Source organism: Falco naumanni, chromosome 10, assembly GCF_017639655.2.
Source record: "Falco naumanni isolate bFalNau1 chromosome 10, bFalNau1.pat, whole genome shotgun sequence".
Taxonomy (NCBI): domain Eukaryota; kingdom Metazoa; phylum Chordata; class Aves; order Falconiformes; family Falconidae; genus Falco; species Falco naumanni.
Genome location: NC_054063.1, coordinates 10,125,314 through 10,142,223, shown reverse-complemented (window position 1 = coordinate 10,142,223; position 16,910 = coordinate 10,125,314). Strand labels below are relative to the sequence as shown.

General features: G+C 43.4%; 1 protein-coding gene across 13 annotated transcripts in view; it reads right to left on the bottom strand.

The window, feature by feature from the left end:
• TEAD1 (TEA domain transcription factor 1) overlaps positions 1–16,910 on the bottom strand; it is a 160,788-nt gene that overhangs the window by 81,885 nt on the left and 61,993 nt on the right. The window lies entirely within an intron of this gene.

The following is a 16,910-nucleotide window of genomic DNA, read 5'->3' as shown; positions in this document are numbered from 1 at the left end:
TGGGTTTTACTTTTCTAAACTTCTAAGTTACTTTCTAACAGCAACCTGTCCTGGCAGCAGTAGCGCAGACATGACATAATGCTGGCTCTTAATGGCTTCCTAATGCCAGCTGTCAGCTCTCCCCATTTCAACGAGTGCTCTCAGAACCTCTGGAACCTCACGGTGCTCCCGGGCTGGGCCAAAGTCACAGCTCTGCATATGACAGCCAGCTCCCTTCAACGCCCCTGTCTTCGTGGACTCAGAAACAGGGCTCTACCTCATTTAAGTGTGGCTGCTTTTTCATAGGCATCTTCAAGTTCCTGGGGCTGTGGGAGGCCATACCATTCTCAGCTTTCCAGCACGTCGCTGCGGGAGTGGGTCTGCGCTGGCAGCACTGAAACACGTGCGGGGGCGCGGGGGAACAGCTGCCTGGGCAGAGCGATCGATCACCCTCCCGGGAGGGCGGGCATCCACCGGCCAGAGAAATCTGCGTAAATGCTATGAACTTTGCTGGTATGGCATGCTGAGGAAGGGAGTCAACCAATGCCACCCTGGCCCTGAAAATCACCCCGCTGCCAGGGCTGCCGGCTGGTGCCCGGCTCCCCGTGCCTGCTGAGGAGCAGTGATCGCACAGGGCTGGCCGCAGTCACAGCACATGGGGCTCTGCCGTGTCCCTCTGTGCCAGCTGTATGCTGCCGGGAGAAAAGTCTGGTCCCCTCAGGGAGAAAAAATTCCAGCATTTCAGCTGGCTGTTTAGGTTTTAAAGAACTATCTTCCCAACACAAAGAACCCCTCTCATCTTACTCAACATCAAACACGGTTATTTATAGGAGTGGTACGTATGACAGGGAGACCAAGGGGCCCCATCGTGGACCAAAACCCCACTGTGCTAAGCACTGTACAAATACAGAGCAAAGAGCTGATCCTTTCCCCAAAGAGCTTACATCTAAGCATAAAATGGAAAAATCTCATTATTGACAGATTAATGACCATCTGTCAGAGCAGCCATTCCTATTAGGAGTTCCTTGTGCAGAAAAGTAGTACAGGGCCCTTATAATTAGCTAAGGATAGCTAATCTGATGCAAAAATTGAACAGTTAAAAAATTAAGGACTCACCTCCATGGTGATATTACATTGAAAATGGTGAGTGTGATATAAGTACATGGAAACATTTTAAACAGAACATGCAGAACGGTGACTCCCAGGGAAGTGGCCAATGAATGGACTTCTTTTGTGAACTTCATGAAAATATGCAACATATAAATCCTTAGAACGGGTGTTTTAAACTATCATCTGCAGTTTTTCCTCTTTCAGCCCAGTTTACTGAGTTTTTTGTTGGGTTTTTGTTGGGTTTTTTTTTCATATTAGGGCTACCTTACATATATTTGTGAAAAGGTTTTCCTCAAATTTGTGTTTCTTTTGCTTGATCATCTATAATTCAGTTATTAAATACTGGCCAAACACAGTGCTAGACTTCCTGATTCACACAGCTTTCAAAATTATAAGAAGTTGGTACAGGAAAGGTCATAAGTATTTGTTCTGCATGTACAAATTGCATCCACACACAGGGCTTTCAACAGCCTAAGGACAATTTCACACTACTCTCATTCAGTCTCACAGTTGCCATCTCAGATGGAGGAGCCTTTTGATATTCAATACAATATTTGACAGTGTCGGCACTTAGATGATATCTAAGTATATGTCAAGAAACACAACTAGAAGGAGCTTGAGGAAAAAAAGATCTTACATCCTCGTGTGGCATAGATGAGCACGCACTCATGCATGCCAGTGAAAATCACGCTGATTTACATGATGCGAGCATCTGGCTCTTTTCCAAGGGTAAGGACTTGCCGCCCAAGGGCAAGAAACAGCCCATGACGTTATTTCACATGGGCACATGATTTTCCCTGCATTATTACTGGCTAACTCCCACGTGGCTTCTCCCATCCTTGGGAAGGAAAGATTCTGACCTCGACTTCAAATGAAATTATCCAGACCAAAATTACCTTGGCCATGAAATGTTCAGGCCCCCGGCTAGGGCCCAGAGCACTACTTTTGTACCATCAGTGTCTAACTTTCAGCATTGGGACTTCTGAATTTTCACACATGTATTGAGACCAGTCTTGCTATTTACCCCGGTTACACTATCACCAGGATACACACACTGTTTAGGTCTAATCCTGCAGCCTTGACATTAAAAAAAACCCCAACCACCCAAAATTCAGTTGCAACACTGCATTAAGCCCTTTGTTACAGACTTATAAAAGGTGTTTAAAACCAAACATCATAGCGGCAAGCAAACTCTTCTGTACTGAAAAGCAAAATGTACACATTTTCAGTAGTTTAATAAAACCAAGCCAATTGTTCAAAAGTGCTTGCTGATCAACAGGATGAAAGGAGTGTGCTAAATATGAGAAGAGGGAGTTTGGCATTAACTGAAAGCATATGACAACACAAACAGGGGGCAATTCTACTTCTCTAAAAATTAAGATCTGTCAAATTTTGAAATGATAGCCACTGATACTTAAAGAAATCTATTTATGGTTTATGCACTGCTTTAAGAAACTTCCAAAGATGGAAGAAACTGTTCCAGATTTCATACAGTTAATGTATTATACCATAAAATGCCTATTTTTGATGTTTTTCATTGTCACACACTGATATACATTATGTCATTTGAAAAAATGGCAGCTTTGTCTGTACTTAATAACTACAAGGCGTGGGTAAGAAATAGCTAAAGCATAAAACCCTAAGGACAAGGCTTCATTGTGAGCATTAAATAATTATTACAATGTAAAATTAGTCAGAGTAATATCTCTGTTTTACTTCAAGCGATGTGAGGTCTGATCCAGAGCTGAATTTACTGTCAGCTCTAGTTACGATGGCATTTACCACTGTGGTTTTTTGCTTATAATTAAAGGGGCAAAATCTATTTTATTTTTAAGCAACCACTTTCATTTAATAAATGCAGTTTCTGATAATAATTAGTTTTAGACTTTAAGCTTGCCCTAGTGTTATTTCTAAGTGTATCTGAATTTGTTTCTTCTTATGTAAAAAGCTCTTTGCCATAAGAAATAGACTACACAGGGGAGAAACAGTGGGGTTTCTGTCTGTCTTCCCTGAAAGTGATAAATAGATATTATTAGGAATTTTGAAATTAATAATTTTGAGAGGAAAATAATGTTCTTTTAACTACCATTATACTTTTTACACAGGATTAGATGCAACACAGGGTCTAGCAGCTGGCACTATACTTTCAAGCAATGTCCATATTTAAATTCAGTCACTTCTATATTTATCAAAAGAAACCTGGTGCATTCATTCTCCTAGGGAGAGGAGCTGTAGCAGTAATTCATAAAAAATGCTGCATTAAACTGAATGTTAGTATTAAGAAACCTGTTACATACCTATCTGACTACTATTCATAGAGTAGCACCCTCCCTTTCAAATCCAAGAGCAGAACCTCACTGCGCTAGATAAAAAAAATGAATAAATAAATTAATAAATACACTGCAGCAGGTCCAATTGGCAGGGGCAACAGGGCTAATTGTCTCCTACTTCTGCCACAGCTACAGAACAAAAAAGCCCACACCTAAAAACAAGGAGAAAAAACCCTGTCAAGGTGTGTTGTGGCCCACCACCCAAAGCCTGTACTGAAGGGTCTTTCCCCCCTGCCCCAGCACAGGTCTTTTCCTTGAGGAAACGCTTTTTTCCTGGAGCGTATGCAGATCCAAACCAATGACAGCTGAAATATATGTCATTCTAATGGGTCCTGTCATACCTGGGCAAAACACAGCAATGTTAGAAAGCATTTATCAAAGATATGACAGGGCTTTCAAATTAATGCTGCCTTTCAACCCACTGCTTAATAAAAATGTGTGAAGTGATAGAACACTTTACCTCGTCAACATCACTAGCAGCAGTAGACTTATTTTCTTTGAGAGCAGCTATTCAAAAGTAACTTGACTGAACTTCAGAGTTGTAATTATAGAAACTACAGTTGAGGGTTTTGAAAAGAAAAAAAAACACAACACCTGTGCAACAAAGTAATTATATAAACCTATTATCTTCAGAACAAACATTTCAGCTCTAACAAAGCTGCTTGCTTTCCTTTCCCAAGATGAGCAAAAATTCCCTTGTTCACGTGAGTCCCTGTGCAGCTCCCATGGAAGGGAAGCCTGGCCTGAGCACGGCTCCCCACGCCTCCGCCACACCGCTGCCATCCAACAGACAATTGAGCTGAAGAGACTTGCATGGCAAATTCTCTCAAGCTTCCTACTCTACTCTGTGTTTCTTACATGCTACCTTAACGCAAATAAGAGTGAAGAGTATATTACCCTAAATTTTCCAAAGCTTGCTATGAGGACCACCATTTACACCTTCAGAAGTCACAAGAAGTTTTTGCATTGATTCAGGTGGGGTCCAGAGGGGCCAGAGAAGCTCACGTCCCACTGAAGACGCTGATGAGTGTCCACTGCTCTCAGCTACAAAAGCAAGCCCCCATCTCGCGTCACCCTTCAAGCACACACCAAACCATCACTCAGTTTTCACACATACACAAGAAACCTCCTTCAAAGTCCACAGACTTCAATGAAACCAGAAGCTCACCAACACCGTTTAATTTTGATAGACTGCAGTGCAGCCAAGCACGCAAGAACATGTCTAGTATTAGTTGCTTGGAAGTTTTCTGGCTGGCTTTTGGGATGGGAAGTGTCCTCAGTTACAACCTAGTATGCAACAATTATTTATAAAGCTCTGGTTGCTGAGATGGCACAGCAACTCACTGTGAGCATCTCTGACAGGCAGGTCCTGTTTATGAATTTAGAGGTCTAGATTTAAGCAAGCAGTTTTGTATATTTTGCCTTCCGGGTCTGAGTCTGGCTGTTATCACAAATACTCACTGTGACAAAGCGTTACGAAATATAGCACATAAAAGATCTGATTATATCTTAGGTTTTGTGTATGAAGGGCTCTACTGCTTACAAATATACTTCTGTTTCCCTACCTAGTAACATTGTGCATTATAGGCATCTCTCCCTCTGTCTGTTTAGTACCAACCTAGAGTCAAGAACCTTAACACCAAATTTCCATTGCTTAAGCCTCAAACGCTTTACATTTCTCTTATGGCCATTTCACTCCCTGTCTTCTACTTAGGGCACAGAAACAAAGCCAAAATCCAAATTCACCTCAGTTTCTGGAATTTCCCCCTCTGGTTCCCCATTTCTTTATTTCTGCAGTGGATGTTTTGAGCTTGTTCCATACCTGACAAATCAGCCATTCTTGTTTAACCCGCCCCGATCACTTCTGTTAAAGCCCTGCCATCCAAACTTTGCAAGCCTTTGCTCTCACTGCTCCTCACTGGTTGTAAGTGAGAGATGTGAGCAGTCAGCTGTCATGGGGCTTTCTGCAGGCACCTGTGTTATCTTGCTGTACCAAGCTGCCCAGAAGGGATGTCCCACCATGGAAAGAAATGGCCTGCCTGCTGCTACGTGTACGCCAGGAAGTTGAAGAAGACCACGTTGTCGCAAAGGAGCAAAATCTTCCCTTCGAACACCCTTTCAGAAAACCATCACAAAGCCTAAAAACCCACTGATGACCCAGGAATCTGCGAAGCTGCCCACACCATGGAGAACTCTGGTACTTCAACAGATAGGAATATTATAAGTGTTAACTGGACCTGTACTAAATGATAGACAGCCTTGCTCTGTTCCTACACATAACTTGCATTTCCCTCTGAGGCACCAGTGCAGGAAACCCAGACACAAAACCTACGTCTCTCCCTAGGCTTTCATTTCTCCTGCCGGGCACCAGCCCCTCCTGTCCCAGCCTCCATGCCCACAGACCTGTGGATTCGCTTTTTGTCTCACCACATCACTGCACTTCAGCCGCTGCCAGTGTCTTGTGTCTTACATTAGGAATCAAGAGGGCAATGCTGTAAAATAAACTCGCCGGTCACATGCCTCTTCCTTGCTGATTTCTCCCAGAGCTCCTAATAAACCCCATTATGTTAAAATACACACAAAGTAGTTGGGCACATACAGACACACATGCATGCACACTCCTATTTATTAGGCATAGTGGGTTTATATTTAAGGTTGTATATCAGAGCCCCGAACAGAATTTTTAACTCATATATTAAACAATTACTCCTTTGGCAAGAAATTAATTTAAGCCTCCATTTTCAACAAGTTACTGTTTTTGTATGGGTTCTCCAGGGGTATTCAAACTAAACCATGCATGGCACAGGTGTTCAGCCCCAGCTGCCTGAAGGGACCTCCAGCACAGCAGCAGCTACCCAGACAATGCAATCACTGGGCAAACTGTGCAGAGCGGGCTGGTTTCTCATGCATGCAGCACCTCCATATCCACAACCCTAATTTGGAGGAAATGCCATTAAAATTAACCCATGAACTCAGTTCAACCTTCCATTGCCACACAGTTTTGCCTGAGAGCGGTCTTTTACTTGTATTCCATATGTGAAATAAAATAACCACCCTGCCAATTTTCACAACGTGAAATCCTGGCTTGTGACATCCCAAAATGAAACATTAAGAATATATGCAAAAACATCCTCATAAGCACTCTCCCGACTGTCGTGGCTATGGGCCAGATTTTTCATGATGCAATTTCCCAGAGGAGCTGGTTTTCAGGCCAGAATCTTGCCTCATCTGTGCTGAAGAAACTCCAGTGGAACTGCATGGGTGAATCTGGCTTTTTATGTGTAACCTGCTATCGCATTTTTGTCCAGAGAATTTTGTTCTGTATTTTAGCATCATTCCTCTTAACAACCTGCAAGACAATTTTCTTCAAAGAAAGCTCTTATTAGGCTTTATGTCTATGACCTTAGGTTATCTTTTATAGTTTAATCTACACAAGCTTAGAAATCAAGTTTTGCCTGTGGTAGCCAGCCCATCAATTCATTCGATTGTCCAGTACAACTTCCAATTCTCACAAGCAATTTGACAATTGCGAGTATTTCGCACTGCATGTTATGAAGTCTAGTGCTGCAAAAATAATGAGACCTGGAATTACACACAGCATTGCAAGTCTCCTCATTTAACCATGAATTTTCAGGTAATTTAGATGTTTCAATAACAGGCATACTATAGGCCAACTTGTCATATTACTCTTATCACAAAAATGTCACGTGCCTGTCTCCCGGCTTGCACACATGCCGACTCTCAGGCTGTCATCCAAGCCTCCCTAATTCACAGGATGCATAAGCAAAATACATTATTTTTAATGGATGGCTTTATAAATAGCAGAGCCCTCCAGCCACTGAACAGTGCTCTCAGGTCATTTACTAAGCTTTGTAATTTATTAATAGGGGATATATGAATATCCCTTGAAGGGAAAGACAGAAGAAACCTGGGTCAGCTTGGCCCACTGGAGGCACAGAGCTGCACTCTGCTCCTGGTGACTTCTGTCACAGGCAGGCGAGGAGAGGGGTGTCCTCCCTTTCCCCCTCAGTCCCACACGAGAAAGGACCCTTGCCCAGCTATCCTGGAGTCAAATGCCGGCACAGGCTAGAAAGCTGCCACCCACGGCCACCCACTCCGACCCTGTGCCGGGGTTAGGACACTTGTCAGCAGGTCCTGACGAGCAGACTGGCCACCGCACACCTCGCACGTGTCTGCTGCTTAGAAAATAACTTCTGGAGCACAAATTTGGTCCACATGGCAGGACGGGGCAGTGACTGCAGGAATGGCTGGGGCATGAGTCATCGTGGCAGGGCAGCAAGCCCCTGATCCTGCCAGAAACTGGGAGGCGGCACCTCACCCCATCTGCCGGGACAGGGTGCCCAGGTGCCCCTGGCAGCAATGATGCTGCAGGTGGCGGCATCATAAATAACAAAAATCATAACAGATCATAAATCACATGATTTATGGAATGCAAAGAATTTATGAAACGTCATGTAATTCTATGAAATCATAAATAAATCATAAAAGTAAGAAGGCAGCCACCCAGCTCCGCCAGACCACAGAGCGATCTGGCCTGGCCGTACCCACGCAGTGATGGCTGGCTGTCTCCCATCACCAGACAGAATTTCTCTCCCACTTTCTCCTCCCTCACCTACTGGCTAAATCACTGCGTGCCCCGGTGGGTGGGAGCGGAGGCAGGCAGTCCGTGCATAGCTCAGCACCTGCCCTAGAAATGTGACTTCACAACTGTTTGCACGGCCCAAGTTTAGCAATCTGTAACAATATCTCTAATCCCTCTTACTGCTGTACTTAAAGTTAGCTTTACTTCTTACTGCTTTTATTTCTGCAGTCAATCTGCAGCTTGGAGCAAATGAATTCTGAAGCGTTACAAGATGCTACAGTATGGGGTTAACCTGCAGTATCTCCTTAAATTACACATGTGGTTTAATTCAAAGAAAAATGAGCAGGTACAGAAAAGCCAGACTGAAAGCAGATTGTAAACACTGTGTTGCTTTCAGTAAGTTCAATTCACTTCCAATTCTGACCTAATATTTTTATAGATTTAATGAATCTATCAGCTTGATACCATTGCAATGGGATAAGTGAGCAGTCAGCTTTGTTGTTCAGGCTTTGTATTCATGTTTCCAATTAAACACAAAAAACCCCAAGCAATTAATGGGAAACATTAAAATGTAAGAATGCAACAGCTTTTAAACATATGGAAGGTTTCATCTGAGCAAGAATTTCCCCTGGAAAAGATTGAGGTGAGCTCACAACTTTCAATCAAGGATCTCTCTATTTCTAAAAAACCTAGTTGAGGTTGGTTAAGGTTATCACATAATAGGTGAATTTACACAAGTTTAGAGACTAGCTTTACTAAAATGAATTATTGATGTCTTACTTTCATAAGTGAATGACTTGCAAAAACCAGCGTACAGCACGTTTCACTGCTGCAAGCTCTGCAGACTTAATGCAGCTCTGGGAAAGCAAGCCAAATTCTTTCTTGAAATTGCACATCAATGAAAACAAGACTGTAAAGGATACAGTTACTTTGGAAACGGATCAGTCTTTCAAATGTTAAAAACAATTTCTCTACCTGAACCCCACCAATAATTTATGTGGCCTTATAACTGTTTTTCCTGTTTTCAGAAGTTTTCCTCTTCCCCACTGATAGAACATCTATTTCAGTGGAGCTCTGCCAGTTCATACAACCTGAGGATGTGGCCCATATTTTTAAAAAGGGAGGTCCTTTCCACTGTTTAGCCATCTGCCAAGCTCTACTTTAAGCTAATTAAATAACGTCAAGTCCTAGCAGGCATTTTCAGGCCATTAGAGTTTTCCACTTCTGGAACCCTAAAGGTACCTAGCAAGTCTGGCTTCAGGAGAACCGAGCCATAGATTCAAAGGCGCTAACAATGCTGAACACCTTCTTAAAAGCCAGAAAATGTCCTGGCTGTTTGGACACTCTCTGTGGTTTCCATCCAAAGTGAGTTTGTGTAAGATCTGTGAACATCAGCAAACAATCTTACACACTTGGAGTTACTGAGGGATCGCCTTCAACCATCTGTTGTTTCAACTGTGTCGTCCGTCACTAAGTCAGACAGTACGGGAAACAAACCTCCGTAATGCCCTGCAATAGACTGAAGGGTGCAGCCAGCTTGCTCCTGATATAGAGTGAGGCTATTTATCACGTTGAATTGTTCCCCTGCTTCAACAGACCTCATGTTGCCAACCTTGCCTACCCCTTGGTCCAGCGCCTCCATGAGCTGCCCTACCCACAAGCCTCTTCCCACCCCACGCTCTCCAGCTTCCTCCCAGCACCCTACAGCCGCAGCGCCGGCTGCAGAGATGAGCATCACCAGCTGCCTGCTGGCAAAAAGAAAAGCATTGTATTTACCTTCTACTCTATAGTTACAACTGTAATAAAAATCGAATGTCTTGGAGATAACTAAATGAGCAGTTACTCCATGTAACCATGGATTTCCTATCATTTGTAGCATTTTCTTTCCCTCTCTGCTATTCATATGATAAACCCACTTACGCTACTGGTCTTAAAACAGACTGTAAACAGCCAGAGCAGAGATTGTCTCATCTTGTGTGCACAAGACCTACTACAATGGAGCCTTTATCCTGCCTGCAGACTTTCAGCACTGCTATAATTCAAATACTACTAATAATGATAGCGAATGTAGAATAGTACAAGCAAGACATTAACATGAGCAGAGAATAACCCTCTATCAACCAGCAGCTCTATAGGAATAATGGAGTACACCAGCAATGCTGGCAGGGTTTGCACGCATCCTGCTTTTTATCCTGAAAGGGCCCCAAACACCTTCTCAAACCTAATGGAAAGACTGTTTCAAACCATCATATTGAGTGAAGCCTTTTTAACAAGATGCAGCAGCCCCACGTCCCATTTGGGGCTAAAAAGGAGAATGACCTTTGCCAGTTGAAACCGTCAATGCAAAAGGGGAGGGAGGCCAGTGTGTACTGGCATGGCTGAACGACAAGCTCTGGATTCTGATCTGCCTAGGACAGAATGAGAATTACTCCAGTCAAATCAGCCTCCCATCCATTGTAGTGCCCACCAAGAAAACAAACAAACAAACAAAACAAAACCCCCACAATCCAAGCATTAATAAGCAAAATGTCCAGAAAACAAGAAAATGGTACTTGCACATAGCCTCTCATGCCAGGAGCATCTTGGTTTCAGGCCAGACATAAGTGTCAGATCAAGACACCAGTAAGATTTCACTGTCATTTCAATGACACATTCACACCTTCAAGTAAGCCTCTGTAGAGATGGGTGTATATGTGGATACACCTCTGTATAAAATTCAAACATGATTTAAGTATGTCATCCTACATCAACGTATTAGTACAAATCCATGCCTATTGTAATTTTCTGAGTCATATGAGTACACGGCAGGTATTTTAACACCACTTTAATGGCTAATATAAATAAGCCTAAATCTCCAGCGTACTTTGATGTATACGACCACAACAGCTAATTAATTTGTCATATGGAACCAGACTTCCCTTGAAACAATGCCGATATAAAGAAAAACCAACAGGACTACAACGTTCAACACAGTTGACCAACGTACAGCAACGTCCTCCTAATGAACAAGCTGGAGCTGTCTGAAACAGCCTGGATTTGCAGGGAGGTAAGATTCCTCATGGATTTAGACAAAGGTCTGTGCCTGTGAGGCTCATGGGCTCAAAACGTGTTACAGGCAAGGGAACACCACATGGGGTAGGCTGCAAGGCACTGTAAAAAAGGCCCAGAAGTAACGCGGTATTTTAAAATGCACAGTATTCCTGGCAAGTCACATGCTTTAAAACTGGATGTAAATCATTGCAAACTTCAACTTTTGTTTCCACAGAACTTTTTAAATGTTTTTGCTTTCACACACAGGGCCCTGTTCAGCATCTTGCTGCCATGGTGTTTTTCTATCTTGACAATTCACTTCCGTGAGCAGGCATGCAGCCAACTCAAATGAGACTCAACGCAGTGAAAAGCCCTTCAGGTAAACAGTGTGATAAGCTAAACTGCAAAAACGAGACAATGTTTTTGGACTATGAGGCAGTTGCTATGGAGACGGTTGCTAATTAACTGCATTCAGCCAAGAGAACAAAGGGTTTAAGGGCAGACAGGACTCTGTATCTTAGAGTGAGCAATGCATAACGTCTTATGCAATCTGGACATCTATCATATCTGGAATACCTGAGTCTTTGCTTAGGTTGCAAAATAGCTCAGGAAATGACAACAGGGTGGTTTGTTCCTATAAATTTGAACTAATTTTTAGGTAATTAATGATTTATCAGTATTTTAAAAAAAATATTTTAAAAATCCATACTTAGAAGTCACAGGTATCGCAAATCAATGCATCGAACCCGTACTGTATTAAACAATGAAATTATTTATGTTCGTTCAGAGTTACTACTTTCACAATGTACTAGGTTTGTGTGGCAAGGTTTTGGTAGCAGGGGGTGCTACAGGGGTAGCTTCTGTGAGAAGCTGCCAGAAGCTGTCCCCATGCCAGACAGAGCCAATATCAGCCCGCTCCAAGATGAACCCACCGCTGGCCAAGGCAGAGCCCATCAACAATGGTGGCAGCACTGCCGGAATAGCATCTTTCAGAAGGAGGCAGGGGGAAACAGCCCAACAGCAACTGCAGGCAGAGAGAAGAGTGAGAATATGTGAGAAACACAACCCTGCAGCCCCCCAGGTCAGTGCAGAAGGAGGGGCAGGAGGGGCTCCAGGCACCGGAGCAGAGATTCCCCGACAGCCCATGGTGAAGCCCACGGTGAGGCAGGCTGTGCCCTCAGCCCACGGAGGTTAATGTGGGGCAGATCCCCACCTGCAGCTCATGGAGACCCCCCGCTGGAGCAGGTGGGTGCCCAAAGGAGGCTGTGACCCCGTGGGCAGCCTGTGCTGGAGCAGCTCCAGGCAGGACCTGTGGCCCCATGGGGAGAGGAGCCCAGGCTGGAGCAGGTTTGCTGGCAGGACGTGTGACCCTGCGGGGGACCCAGGCTGGGGCAGGGTGTGCCTGGAGGCCGGCACCCCCTGGGAGGGACCCACGCTGGGGCAGGGTGTGAAGAACTGCAGCCCGTGGGAAGGACTCATGTTGGAGAAGTTCATGGAGAACTGTCACCTGTGGGAGGGACCACAGGCTGGAGCAGGATAAGAGTGTAATGAGTCCTCCCCCTGAGGAGGAAGGAGCAGCAGAGATGTGTGATGGACTGACTGCAACCCCCATTCCCCATCACCCTGCACTGCTCGGGGGGTGGGGTGGGGGGTGGGGGAGGAGGCAGAGAAATAATGCCTGAAGTTAAGCCCAGAAAGGAGGGAAGGGTGAAGGGAAGGTGTTTTAAGATTTGATTTTATTTCTCATTATCCTACTCTGATTTCATTGGTAATAAATTCATTTCCCCAAGTCAAGTCTATTTTGCCCATGATGGTAATTGGTGAGTGATCTCTCCCTGTCCCTATCTCGCCCCACAAGCCTTTCGTTGTATCTTCTCTCCCTTGTCCAGCTGAGGAGGGCAGCGACAGAGCAGCCTGGTGGGCACCTGGTGCCCTGCCAGGGTCAACCTACCACACAGATAATAAAAATGCCATTGAAAAAAAATCCACTTCTAAGAGAATATAATGTACCTTGTCTATTATTCTCTCTTACATCTTAAAAATTACAGTGCTTGGAAAGCTTAAAATAATCAATTCTTCAATTCCTTCCTAAATGAAGTTCTTTGAAATATACCTTAGACCTAAAATACTGTTATTTACATTAAAACGGGCTATTCTGAACAGACAGTGAGTTACATTACTTTAAAGGACTTATATTTTGGGATAGCTACGTATTATGATTCTTCACTATTTCCACAATGCACTGTAGGCCTTCAGGACTTCTAAACATAAACTTGTCAGAGGTGACATAAATCCCAGAAGAGCACAGTTCCAGCTTATGGAGTCCCCAGTGCCACTGGGGAAACCACCCACGTGCACAGCCCCCCTGCAAACCCCAGCGCCAGGCGCCTCCCGGACCCGATGAGCCTCGCGCAGGCTGTGCTCGGGCCAGACCAGGCACCTCCGCGCGGAGCTACACGGGCAGATACTAACTCACTTTTCAGACGAAGACTTCAAAAGTTGACCTCTTTTCCCAAGTGAAAGCTGAGAAAACCAGTAAAGAGCCAGCTGCTTATTAGAAAGCCCCTTCTGCTAGAGACGAAAAGCCAACGGATAAAATACATATGTGCTAGCACAAGATTTCTTTAAGTCTGGATAATAAGGCAACATTTTTCCTTTTTAAGTCACTACATAAATGATTTAAATAAAAACAAAGTAGGATACTTTTTAAAAAAATTATTTATATACTGTTACGATTTAAAGGGTCACACTCAATTTTGAACTTAAGTCCTTAGTAAGGAGAACAGGATGAGTTCACACCTCATGTGACGGTATTACTTCAGCAAAGCTTGCTGCACACTGAACAAGCAGCATATTAATTTACTACACGAAGGCCTTAGGTTTGGGGCTTTTTGACATTTTAAATTATGAGGCATCTGCAAACAGATCCTAAATCTGAATTGCACATGGATTTTCCACACCAGCCAATTCAGATTGCCCCTAGACATCCCCTCCAGCATTAATCACTCACCCACACTACTGTAGTTCATATTTCTTTTACAGAAACAGAGGTCTACAAGATTCTTAAACTCTTGCCTAGAAAACAGAAATTATTACTTATGTGGCAAACTGAGTTTTAAACATAAGGGACCCAATTCTGCCTTCAGTTACACTGCCATAAATCTTTAACAACTCCATTAGATTTATAACAGTGCAACTGAGGAGGAAATTGAGCCCAAGATATTTTCTAAATCGGTAATTAAATAGCAGAATTTCAGCTTGGAACAGAGTAAAGACATCTTAAATTATGTCTTTGGATAAGACTACATACATTTTTGTCCCTTGAATAATGATGTTATGAACAAATTATATCATCTTATTTTCACCAGCCTCTGTATTACTCCGTGGAAGGACCACATCATCTCATGGAGCATCAACATGAGGCTAAATATTCCCATCCACTTTCTCTCTCTCTTCTCCATTTAAATGTTAGACTCTTTATAGCTGTCCATTATTTGTACACAGTATAGAGCACCTCAATGACCTTTTCTTGTTTGGTTTCAAGGAACTACTATATTAAGCAAATGTCTAATAATAAGGGAGCTGGCTAAATGCCGCTTTATTATTAGAGGTGCAAGGCATCCTGTGGTCACATTACGCAGAGATTGTACTTTTCAGAAGATGCAGCCTGCTCTCCCAGCGCACAGGATGTGGTACAGGAAATACGGTTTTGCCACAGTAGCCCTAAGCTCCCCAGGGGTCACTGGATAAACTCTGAAAGGGGCCCCTTCAGCATTAAAACAGAGATGGCACTGGGGGGAAGAGGGCTCAATTCCCAGCTCTGCCATAAAGCTCTTGATGACATTGGAAAAGTTACTTCATCTTTCTAGGTGGCTTCTCTTCACTGGGGTAAAGGCAGCTTGTAAAACTTCCTGTCCCATACTTTTAATAGAAGTGGGTTTTTCATGGTTATTTTGCCTCATTTTTATCTTTGCTCAGTATTACCAGTTCTAGTGCATCTTTCCTATTCTTCCCACTTTGCTAACCTCATGTGCCAGAGTCCACACCGCCCTCACCAGCTCTGCATGTCACACTCGCAGAGGTCAGCGGGAGGCTGTAACTTGGGACAACTGCTGAAAATGGGGACTGAGAGAGATCAATAGCCTTTGGGGCAGCCAGGACAGGCCAAAGGGTTTTTTGAACTGTCCCACCTGCTAATGACACTCCCCTGGCAACCCAGCTATATAGGTCCAATAGTCTTTTTTCACTGCCTTGCGGAATGGAAAATTCTGGAGGTGGCTCCTCCATACGCCATCCCTTACAGTAATTCTCCTCAGCACTTTCACGGGCCCTGGTGATTAGACCTCCTACAGCTAAAAATACAGATGCAATCTAAATATGTAACAGACAATATATGCCTGCATACCTCAGCTATCTAAATATATGCCTAAATACCTATCTAATAACTACTGCAAATATGAATCATAATCTTTCTTTGCAAATAGCTCTCACAGTAGGTTGCATTCAGTCACCAAAGCAAGAAGGAAGCTCCCCGCCAAGAGGTAGCCAATTTGTTGTGTGTAGACCTCCTTGTTGAGGTCTCTTAAATTCATTTTAATTGGCTGGAAGGGAACGCATTATATTCACACACACACACACCTGCACATATATGTGTGTGCATATATGTATGTGGCTATTAGTAAGTACTTACTTCACCATTAATTGTACTAGGCGGTTTATGGCTGACAGGCTATCCAAGGAAGAACTAAACAAACAAAAATGCAATTCTTGTTCAAAGAATTCAATGCTGAAGCTATCAGATCACATAAAAGGACCTCTTAAAATGATTCAACGAGTACTTTCACTCTGGAAAATTATTTTAGTACTTATCTACAGCTGTCAACAATACCCACAAACAACAGTAAGCCTGCTGTTCCCAACCACCTGCAGCTGAAACCTCTGGGTTAATATTTTCTTCTTCTCAATATCTAAGACAGTAGTATTACCTGTTAGTTTAGGGGTAAGACTGATGTTGAATCCAAGTGACTGAAGATGCTTTTTTCATCTGTGTTGCCTACTCACTTGCATTGCTAATATAACATAAAAGGCAATTTAAACTACGATTTCTGTTTAAGTAATGCTTTTATTTTTCAGGCTAACCAGTTGATGTTAAGGTATAAGTAAGCAAAAGTGAAGCAGCTTTAGGCAAATAAACTTGGAATGTTTTAGCTTTGCTGTAATGATTAGGCATGCTGAAAAAGCATTTCGCCCCTTATCTGCAAGCATAGTATGGTCTACCTCACCTACTTCCACACAGATCACTGGAATACGCTCCCTATCACTCCCAGGCATATATTTTGTGTTGCTGCCCCCAAAAGTATCAGACATCAAGTCTGATACTGTTGCCTACAGACACACAAAGATTCAGTCCAAGCCGAATCCATTGTTGCCTGTCAGGTCCCCTGTCTATCCCCTCTCCAAGGACAACAACCCAACAAGGAATTGCATTGACGATCTGATCTTTTTTGATGGGTCATACACATAGTAACCTCTGCCAACCTTACTGCCCCCTTACAAAGGCAGGCCAGATTTTGTGCTAATTCTGTGCAAAGCTGCTAAATGCTATCAGATCGTGTGGGTGCAAGACAGTCTGATATCTGGATACCTCTCTCTCCACCTCCCCCCCGCCTCTTTTTTTAAAAAAGAACAAAAACAAAGAAAACCAACCCAACAAGACAAAAAGGAGCTCTCAATAACAGGACAAAATCTGCCTACATCCAGGAAAATCCTCAGGCAACTTGACCTAGTTGGAGATGGCTGTTGTAGGAAGGCTGTAATTAAGCAGTTGCGATAGTGACGCTGACTTCTCACACCAGAGA